This window comes from Sinohyriopsis cumingii, chromosome 5 (assembly GCF_028554795.1).
Source record: "Sinohyriopsis cumingii isolate HCF-2022 chromosome 5, ASM2855479v2, whole genome shotgun sequence".
Taxonomy (NCBI): Eukaryota; Metazoa; Mollusca; class Bivalvia; order Unionida; family Unionidae; genus Sinohyriopsis; species Sinohyriopsis cumingii.
In genome coordinates, this window is record NC_142965.1 from 103,723,503 (window position 1) to 103,734,421 (window position 10,919).

General features: G+C 35.7%; 1 long non-coding RNA gene across 2 annotated transcripts; it reads right to left on the reverse strand.

The window, feature by feature from the left end:
- Positions 1-2,094: 2,094 nt before the first annotated feature.
- On the reverse strand, positions 2,095-10,364 carry LOC149799917 (uncharacterized). 2 transcript variants are annotated; one of them, XR_016420928.1, is made up of 4 exons: positions 10,177-10,364; positions 8,254-8,313; positions 5,618-5,931; positions 2,101-2,204 (listed from the first exon to the last, which is right to left on the reverse strand). It is a non-coding gene; the product is annotated as an uncharacterized LOC149799917 (long non-coding RNA). The 2 variants fall into 2 exon arrangements; XR_016420929.1 differs by lacking the exon at positions 5,618-5,931 and having other exon boundaries at positions 2,095-2,204.
- Positions 10,365-10,919: the final 555 nt, after the last annotated feature.

Consider the following 10,919-nt stretch of genomic DNA (forward strand, 5'->3'; position numbering starts at 1 on the left):
TGTACAATTCGTGTTAAAGATGTTCGCTGGTGTGGTCAAGCATGCTACACCAAAAATGTTAAACAATATGCAACATCAACCTTTCGACAGCACTGAAATAATTGCTGTGGATTATTTTAAACATCCTCAACTGCAGTTGCTTTTGATCATTTCGAGATCGACTATGGCTATTAGTTACCCGACAACAAAAGGTCCTGGTTGCACTTCCGTTCACGGCAACAATGTGCGCACCTGTATGTAAAGGTATCAACGACAGCTCTCAATGCTGTCTGGTCGCTGTATGTAAAGGTATCAACGACAGCTCTCAATGCTGTCTGGTCGCTGTATGTAAAGGTATCAACGACAGCTCTCAATGCTGTCTGGTCGCTGTATGTAAAAGTATCAACGACAGTTCTCAATGCTGTCTGGTCGAGTTTTTCCAAACAATGGGAACCAGATTAGACTTATGGACGGGGATTTTACTGAGTGGAGAATACACCAGAGCCAACTCATGAAAAGGTGTTTTATAATAGATAATATCTAAGAGCGGCGGGATATTTCCATTCCTCAATGAGATCCATGTGCTGTTGGGGGCTTTGTCTGCCGCTGTTGCCAAACGGTTGTGCTAGAAGCTATTAAAACCGTTTCCAGTATGGCTCTGATAAATAGGCGATTGGAGGAGGAGTCTCTAGGGGGCCTATACGAAATGGAAAGGTCTTGGAGTATCCGAGCTGAAGTGGTGTTTGACTACCCAGAAATCTTCGGTTATGGTCTCACCGTTGATGACCACAAAAGCGACTGAATATCGATTCAGATGCGATGAAACAACTAATGATGCGCGTTCGATGCGTATTCAAGCAGGATGATCTCAGAACCAAATGCTCTCAGACGATGATTCCCATCACGTGGGAAATGAGCAACATCATCTTGTTTTCGACAGTAGCAGTTGGACAACATTAGGTCGTATACGTGGTGACACCTCAACATCTTTTGTACATTGATTTGCACAGCCACGTGAAGTTTTTGATTATCTACGCAGACAAGACACATCAATAAATATATTTCCACCACCACTGCAAACCCAAGCACATCGTACGACATGTCGACAGGCAAGCGTTTACCAACACCAGAAGAACTTTTTAACTCTGCTTAACGTATACAAAATGCCTGTTGATCTTAGCGGACAGGCGCAAGTTCAGCGGCCCAAAGAGACCCTGATGTAGATCGGACCAGTTTTGAAACCAAACTTTATTAGACTAAACCGAGAGGACAGGTTGTTCTTGGCGTCGAAAGGAGACAACTTATGATTTTTTAGAACAAATGACAAAGTAGCAAACGTCTAATGTGATTTGTTGATTTGAAATCGCGAAACAGCATTGCAAAAATATTATATATACATTACGAATACCAGACCAATATGATATACCAACAATGAGCACATAAAATTGTAATCCATAAATAATTATGGTTTCAACGCAGACCATTCTGTCTATACTGTCATTCATGACGAACCTTCTAAACCAGCTATAAATCTATGATATCTGTACAGTTTTTAAAAACTAATTAATTGGTTGCACAATGGAGGACAAAGAAATTAATTTTGCGTCAGCAGCGTTGGTAAGTGAAGCATAATAACGACCTGATTCAGCTGTAAGAAACTTGAACATAGTTAAAGTACTTTTTTATTGCTCGTTATTTCGCTTGAAGTATTCGTAACAAGAGAACGCGTGTTTTTCAGTAGTCGTAATAGACAATCCTTCTAAACCTTATATTCTTCAGACGTTTCTTGAAATATAGGGTAAACAATCCTCTCAAGAAATCTCTTTTATCTTCTCTGCTCAAATAATTACATCGACTTCAGTTTCCTGTCCACATACCTACACATACTTATCTCTTTGATCGGCATGTGAAAAACAAACCATACAAATTCTATAAGTATTGACACAAGAACACAAACATCCGTGCAACATTAACTTTGTCCAAACTCAAGGACACGGATACATCAACAATGACAATTAACGCATGAATCATACATAAAATACATCATTGCAAAGGCGCAAACGCATACACTTCTGCCAGAGATATATTACACACTTTTGATTAAAAAGCAAGACTCGGGCCATTTTCTTTTTAATAACTGTGTTCAGACATCAACATCTTCTTTACTATTTAACCCAGGGGCAGCTGTCATCAAATGTCTTTTCATATCTCCTTGCAGATGAAACCTGCAAGTGTGTAGAACAGGAATAATTTAGTTTATTCTCGAGATTTCGATATTTGATTACCTAACGAATTGTTCATTGAAAATTCCCCAGCCACTACATTTTATGTTACCTGTCAATGAAATAAATGGCTAAATAATTTTACTAATAACAGTCTCTTCTAGTCCTTTCATTGTCTTCTTATTTGCCATACGATGAACTGTTGAATTGAAAAAAGTATACATTATATTACTAAAATCACTACTTCACGCAGTAAATATGATCACAGCCCAGCGTTATTTTTAGCGGGAAAAAATAATGTTCATCGTAAAGAGAATACACATCATTTGCTGATGACCATTCTAAAAAATATATTTTTTTATATTATTTAGCTTTTGTATATATCACTAAATTGCACATGGCGAATTATATTTATCTTACGGCAAACTTACTAACTGCCACACCATCTCTTAGATTTCCCTACTTTCTCCATTGGCTATTAACTACGTTCCTTTTATCAATTATCGAGCTTCTTTTCACTTTTGATGTTTAGTTGTTTTAGCGGTTGACTTGCTGGACTAGCGATAAAAAGGGTTCGGGTTCGGGTGGTATTATTATGAAAAATGATGTAAATGTTGACTGTTTGATCCATATTCTCTAAACTAATTCAACGTGATGGGCTACAGAATAGAATTCGCACTTGTCCTCTTTCTTTCTTTCTCTCTATCTCTCTCTCTCTCTCTCTCTTTCTCTTTCTCTCTCTCTCTCTCTCTCTCTCTCTGGTCGGCTACGTTGACTTAATGTTGCGCATAGCACTTTATTCACTAGCAATTGCACTAAATAACCTTTTTGTGTTGAAAGGCAAACCAGACAAAGCTAATGTTTTCATGATTCTCTCTACTACCCTCGTAAACAAATTAGCACAATCTGATCACTAATTTACTTTCTCCATCATAAAACCACAATTAAACTATGAAGAGAGCCTTCTCCTGAAAAGAATGTCTTACAAATACAGTACTGACTGCATGTTTGCTAAAGGGATTACGGCCGTAAATTAAAGTTTACAATATTTAAATAGAAACCGTGCCTATAATGTAATGAAGTGACATAAGCAGATACTTTTAACGTATTGTGATTGCGAGTTCAGGTTTCTTGACTTACAACAGGGAAGATCCAAAGTCTATTAAGGATTTTAGATGACTACTGTTGAAACTTAAAGTACACAAAACATTTTCCTTGGAGAGGTTTCTCAACCGCAATAAGAATATTTCGAACCCAAATGAATTAGATCAGAATCACCTACATAATAAAGTCGTGTCTACGATATGTCATCCACTGGGGACTTAGTTAAATTATTGCCTTTCTCGATCGTTTCCGACACACCAGCCTGCATTGTGAAAAAAGAGGAAGAAAACTCATCTACCAATTGTAGGTATTTTGCTCAAATTTCGTTTGTGAAAGCGACCCAGATATGACTTCAAAGACTTCCCTCCATGCGTACTGCAACAGTTTAAAATCGTTCTTTCCTTCGACTAATGCCCGAACCTTAGATCCAAATGTAAGAATAAAAAAGTTAACAAATCGTTTAGTTTTTCAGTAGGTAATCATATTGTTGTGAAAGTGTTGACTGGTTATTGTAACAGCTTCAACACAATATAGTACATGAAAGTTCTGCATTCAGATAAAGAACAACATTTTGACATTCAAAGAAAAATGGAGAGTGAGGACAAACAAGGTCTCAACGACAATGGACATCATCCCTATTCCTTGAAAAGCTGTCAAGCTTATACAGCCATATTGGATGACACGGAATTATGCAAAATTTATATTTTACTTCCAGTAGCAAAGTTTCTTTCTTAGTTGACATTGATTACATTTTCAGTTTCTTCAGATGAGTAGTGCACGTGCAAATAAAATCAGTATAGCATTAAGTTGGTCATACCAATCTATGTAGCATATAAAATGTCTTGTATTTAAAATAAATATCAAATTTATTTATTAAGTAAAGAAATATAATGGATATCATTGCACTGGTATAATGTACAAAAAGGTGCTCTAAAACTGTTATCATTTATAATATTCATGACATTTATTTATATTGAATTGTTGAAACACATTATTTATTTTAAATCGCGCATGTCCATTACATGGAAGCTTTGATAGGCCATACATAATTGTGCAGTCATGCGGATGCTAGCTGTTAAAGATGTTTTAAAAAGATGAGGTTGAAACAACTGTAAAAAAAAATAGCATTATGGAGCCTTATTCAACAAATCTTGAATTAATTAAATAGCAGGAAATCTGAATCTTAATTTACATCTTTACAGAATGCCAAATTCTTATTAGTTTTGCCACTTTGGGACTAACATTGTAAACCTTTCCACACAATGCGCTTGCATTTTTTACCATTGCTACATTCTATTATTTGCAAAAACGTGTAAAATCAATAACTAAGAAAAGAGTCTGCATCAGAACTTTAAGGACCTCATTCACACACAAAAATTAGTTATACAAGAATATACAAGAAATGGACAACTGGAGATAACGGGGCTTGAGCCCGGGCCTTTAACGTGCAAAGCGAGTAGGTATATCCCGTGCATTCGAAAATATACACATGGAAATAAATAAGAGTGCCTTTGAATTGAAGATTAAATAAATTTTAGTATCACCAAGTTCTCTATATGAATCAAGGAAAACGTTAAATTGCACAGCATGCATGCACAAAGGCTCACGCATACACACATGATAACTTGGACACTAACGGGGGTTATATAATAATGCTAGCTGTGTTGCTTGAATAAAACAATAATTTGTTTTTTAAAAAACAACGATGTCAGAGCTTATTCAGCGTAGCCCACATTTAGCTATTTTTCAGACACTCGGCCTCCTTAGCAGCTTGTAACTGGCTAACACAAAGCTTTATCAAATATACAGGTTAATCTAAACTTATAATCATTACATCATATTTATATTTTATGGATATAAATATTTAGACAGTTAGAGGTCGTTGAGTTGAAACTATATATTTGTGGAAAGTATTTGTTTTTCATACTTAAGCAGACATTTTGTGTGTTTCTTTTTATCCAAAATAAGACAACGTGGGGCATGTATTGCGCATTTATAATTATTTTCATAAACTTGAATCAACATCATTTTGAAAACTCGACTTCCTATATGTTGACACGTTGTGATCCATTTTTTTTAAAATCAAACGTGAACGATATTTCTCTGCTTGAGGCAGATTGCCTGCCTCCAGATGTGAATTACACAATGATGACGTCTGCCTATTATGAATACAATTCAAAGACAATTGCATCAAAATATAAACAAGATTCAAAATCGGAACACTATCAATGGTTTTTCAAATTCTCAAAATCAAAAACAGTATGCATGCATTTATGTCGGTTACTAAGACTGTATGATGATCCCAAACTCACCCTGAATGGAACAACAATACGGATTGTTGAAGTAACAAAGTTTCTAGGTAATGTCATCAATGTACTCAACAGAAAAGTCACCTTCACTCCACAACGAAGAAATTGAAAGTTTAATGCTTGAAAGTCCTTCATTTACTCAAAATGGCTGACTGGGGTGCTGATTGAAAAGTTGTTCTCAACCTATGTAGAACCTTTATTAGATCCAAACTGGACTGTATGTTCCTTATGGTTCAGCCAGAAAACGATACTTAAAGATGCTCGATCCAATTCACCATCAAGCAATACGGCTGGCTTTGGGAGCGTCTGACCCAGACCTATGTGAAATCCGTATTATTAAGCGAATGAGCGATCTCCAACACATAAATATCTTTTTAAATATTCCATCTAATTAAAATTCAGTTCTTTAAATCATGTTTTGCATTTGTTTTCCAAACCAGATATGAAATATTATACCAAGTAAAAAAAGGAATTAGCATCCCTACTTTTGGCATTAGAATATCTTCCAGTCTTTACAATACAAAACTCGACCTTTCAAAGATCCGAAAAGTCGTTTCTTTCAGCAGCACCGCCCTGGCTTCTAAACACAACCCTGTGTACTTTTCACTCAGCATGAATGAAAACAAAATTGAACACAAATGTTTCAGTTTTTGATAACTTTTATAAGAATATTTTCTCCATATTTAAAAATTATATAAGTATTGACACTAGCGACTCAAAGGATGAGGAAAAGGCAGCTGAAGCTTTCATTAGTGGAAATCACACTTCAACTCATCACTTGCCAGATTGTGCATTTAATATCTGCGAAATCAGGGCAATAAATCATGCCCTGCAACATAGAGAAAATAAACAGATTTTAAACTCTACCATTTTTTTCGAATTCATTATCAGTTCCATAGTCACCAGACAACAGGAAGTTCTAAAACCCACTACTGACCAATGCTCTCATCAATTATACTGAGCTGTTTACCTCTCCCGATGCGGTATAATGTTGGTTACCCAAACATGTCGGTATTTAAGGTAATGAAAGAGCCAAAATAACCCTCATCTGATTTTAAAATACCATATACTGACTTTCAACCCGGTATCAAAAAACTTTATTTAGTATGTGACAGGCATCATGAAATTATGCTGTTAATAACAAGTTCCGTGTGATCAAACGCTCAGATGGTCTCCTTCCCAAATAACCATCTGTAGGGACGATGTAATCATTATAAGAATTAGAATTGGTCATACTTGTATAACTCATTCCAACTTAATAAAGGACAAGACCCAACTGAGTGCGTTTCTTGCAACGAACACTTCAACGTGAAGCATTTTTTAATCGGATCTTTCGATCTCCAATCAACATGCGATCGTTACTACAATGTTCGACACATGGAGGAGGTTTTTGATTCGGTAACCAAAAATGTGTCTTGTATTTAAATTTCTTGAAGGAAGATAACGTTTGTTCTAAAACATAGCTTGTGCGTAATCCTATTTCCTTTGAGTATTTTTAACCAACATATGCACTGTCAATCACCATAATTAATCTTGTATTATCTAATCTTCATTATTTAATCTCTTTTTATCCACACCATTAACATTCGCTGTTTTTCGGGAACCTTCATAAATTATCCACACCATCTCATCGTTGTTTTTTATACTTTTGTCTCCCGTTGGTAATAAACGTTTATTGAGACATAAATCTTTATCATAAAGCCTTTTTGCAGTGCTATATAGCCATAAAGTCCATAACTAAACAAACAACCAGTGAAGTAAGTAATCGTAATAACTCATCATTTTCTAACTCTAACATTGTATGCTTTATTATGTTATTTTCAGTTTGTTTCTCCGGCAGACTGATTCACTGTATCATCGCACAAACCAAAGTGCTGTAGAATGCGCTATCAGGATGATTTGAATACAGGAGATATTCCAGATAATAAAGAAGTTCAAAACCTCACCTTCTTTCCGCCGTTTTTTCCTTCCAAACGACTACTGCGGGGGAGGCATTTGGAAGCATATCCTCTATCAAGGAGATGCCTAAGATACTGCGGTTGCGACTTAAGCACATCCTTTAAACACTAGGGTTGTTTTGATTTTAACGCCAGATCTTCGATTCTCATAGTTCAAGTACATGTAACAGCTTACATCAGATTATCGCTACTAGCGATTGTTCTTCCCGCTCTTTAAATATATCTGAGTGAAACTGACATCGTGAAATAAACATGTCTGGCTCGTGTTGAGTGATAACTAGAAATCCATTCAAATGAAACAACAGCATAGCACGTGTTGTTGTTGTGTGCATTGTAAACACTAGGGGACTGAGTGCTCATTGCCAACAACACACGAATAAATGTTGAATGTAGACTGGACACCGATTAAATTAATTGTTGCTTAAGTTTCTCGTTCGTTTAGTTTTAATTCTGAACAACGATGTGCCGTGTTCAGCCCGGATAAAAATTTATTTCTAATAATTATTCCTATCTAGTCTCTGCAAGAATGTCGTGAAAAACGCCTACATTTAACTCTTTCTGTCTGTATCATTTAACTTTGACTCCAAGATGACAACGGGGAGTAAATTAGTGTAGTGTAGAAAATAGTCTTCGCAAGACAGATAAGACTTTATCTTGGTGTTATGTCATTGTATTACTCACCTGAAAGACTAGATCCACAAATTATCATTCGAGTCAACGCCCGGTCACCATCAACACTTCCTGTGAAAACACGTGGAGTATGAGTAAGCATTATGTACATTTACGGTCTAAAAGCAACACGTTTGTAAGCTTTGTTGCCAAGACTTTAGTACCGAGAATGAGTTGTGTCAAACGTGAGCATTTTATCGGAATTATTTGTTAATATGTAATGTAACTAATTGTACCGTACAAATTTATTTTTAGTCGATTTGTCTAATCACATGCATTCACAACTATACAGATCATTGACTATAACATAGCAGAACCTTTTTCATGCACATAGATAAAATAGTAACTCTTCGAAATCATACAAATTTTGTTGTTCCAAGTGTGTGTGTGTGTGTGCTTCTTTCTTTTACATTGTTTCAGATCATACAGTCGTAATACAGATTTAGATAATGAAAATTACCCCGCCCCCTCAAATAAAAACCCCTAAACATGGCATACGTTTGAATCTCTTGTACCCTGTCTGTGTGTACAGAAACAACAAATACAAAACAAAGCATGACATGGATCTATTCATTTCTAAAGCCTGATTAAGATACTCCTAACATGAGTCCAGATAAAGAAGAAATATCCCTCTCTTTCTCATCGTCATATCCTCTCATTATATTGTTGAACGTCATCTCTTGTTGTTAGGGTAACAGTAGTAGTCACGATTGAGACACTTATGCTTCTGTTGGCGTCGGTCGCGTATGCTTTTATTGGTGTCGATCTCTTTCTCATCGTCACATCCTCTCATTATATTTTCCCTTGTGCAAGAACACGTATGCAGCAGACTTCATAAATTTTTTTGTTTTCTGTGTTTGTTTGATCTTTTTTGTTCAACGAGGTCCGTTTCATGGCATCAAATTCCGTATGATCAATATCTGATATGCTGGTTAGTTAAGGCCAGTGAACGCTTAGTCTCATATCTTCGCCCATGTTTTAAAACATTTGACCGCTTTAAATAAAAACTTGCCAAAAGTCACAATTTGTACGATGTGATGAATTATGTCAACATGTGTGCATCAAATTTTCGCCTAAATGCCCAAGTTAAACGACAAAAGGAATCCATTATGAAAGTTTGCTATCTGGATAAAAGTATTGCACATCTGATGCGAGGCGCAGTTTTGTCTGAAGATAATGAATCTTCAATGTACTCAACAGATGCACCTTTTGTTTTAGTGATATTTTGGTTATTCACCATATCAGAGAGACGTTGACATAATTAATACTATTTACGGATGTATGTTCTCATTCGTCAAAATATTTAATTTTATGAATACAAGAACTGGAGATGCCGGGGTTTAAACCCAAGGCCTTTCACACGCAAGGCGAACACTTTGCCATTGGGCTACGACCCGTTGAAAAATCAATACAATTTGTAATTATTGATTTTGTTTACATTGGGAAGGAAATGGATGATAATATTCCAGTCTGTGTATAATTTGAAAAACTACACAACCCTTGGAGAGCCACTCAGGGAAGTATGCGCTGGAGATGGCGAGCTGGATGAACGAGACAGAGAGAGAGAGTGATCGATAATTAGTTGTTTTAGTTGTTTATGGGAATGAAAATGATTATTAATTCTAAAAGAGAACGATAAATTAAAGTCTTCAACAAAGATCAGAAAATTGCCTTCACTGAACAACATTAAAATTTACTGACAGTATTATTTTATATCAGTACGTTTAGAAATCATGCACGACTGGCCCAAACCGGTGTCAAACACAGGACAATTAAAGTATATCATCCCGGGAAACAGTAGTTATTTGATATAGATTTTGTCTATATGGACATATAACACAATTAATTTTACTATATGTTCTCTACATTTGTTTCTCAATACTGACCATTCCACTGTGTGACAATCAATACAAATCATATATTAATCTAAAATACCTTCAAAGCTGACTTCACGGTGAAGTTCTTGTCAAAGGTTGGCCTGCATTTTTGGCGAGGCTGGACTGTCAACAGAGCAGCATGTAAACAGAACACATATCTCACTTTCGGATCATCACCAAGGCCTTAATACTCACTGTGCACTATCGCCGAAATTCACACGGAAAACCACACCCTGAGCTCATATGCTCAAGAATAAACAATTACCTTTACATCCCTACCAAAACTGCGTAAATATAACTCTTGCATTCCCACCAAAATGAGAGAGGAAAACAATGTTCTAAAAATAGACTAGAACTACATGTGTGGGTACTGAACTGGAAGTACTAATTGTGACACGATTCATGACAGGCCCCGTTTTTTATGGCTAATTTTAGTCAAGCTTTTTTATTTGCATGCCACATCTATTTCAACTTTATACATGAAGTCTTTTTGAATTTCCTTGCAAACAAGATATGTGACACCTATCAGAAAGTGTGTATCGCTGGTGTTTCACAGGGTGCAAGTTTTGGTCCAAGTGCTCTTGAGGAAACCAAAACTAAATTTGCTATATCTTCTTTAATTATAAAAATTTTCAACACAGTAAAAACCTAATTGTAAAACAAGATAAGGCCTGTCTGGAAATGTGGTTGCAATTTAAAAATATTGATAGATTATATTTAAATGGAAATTTAAATAAACATATATATTTTTAAAACTAAATTTTATTTAAAAAGTTAAATTTTCATAAAAGTTTTCAAATT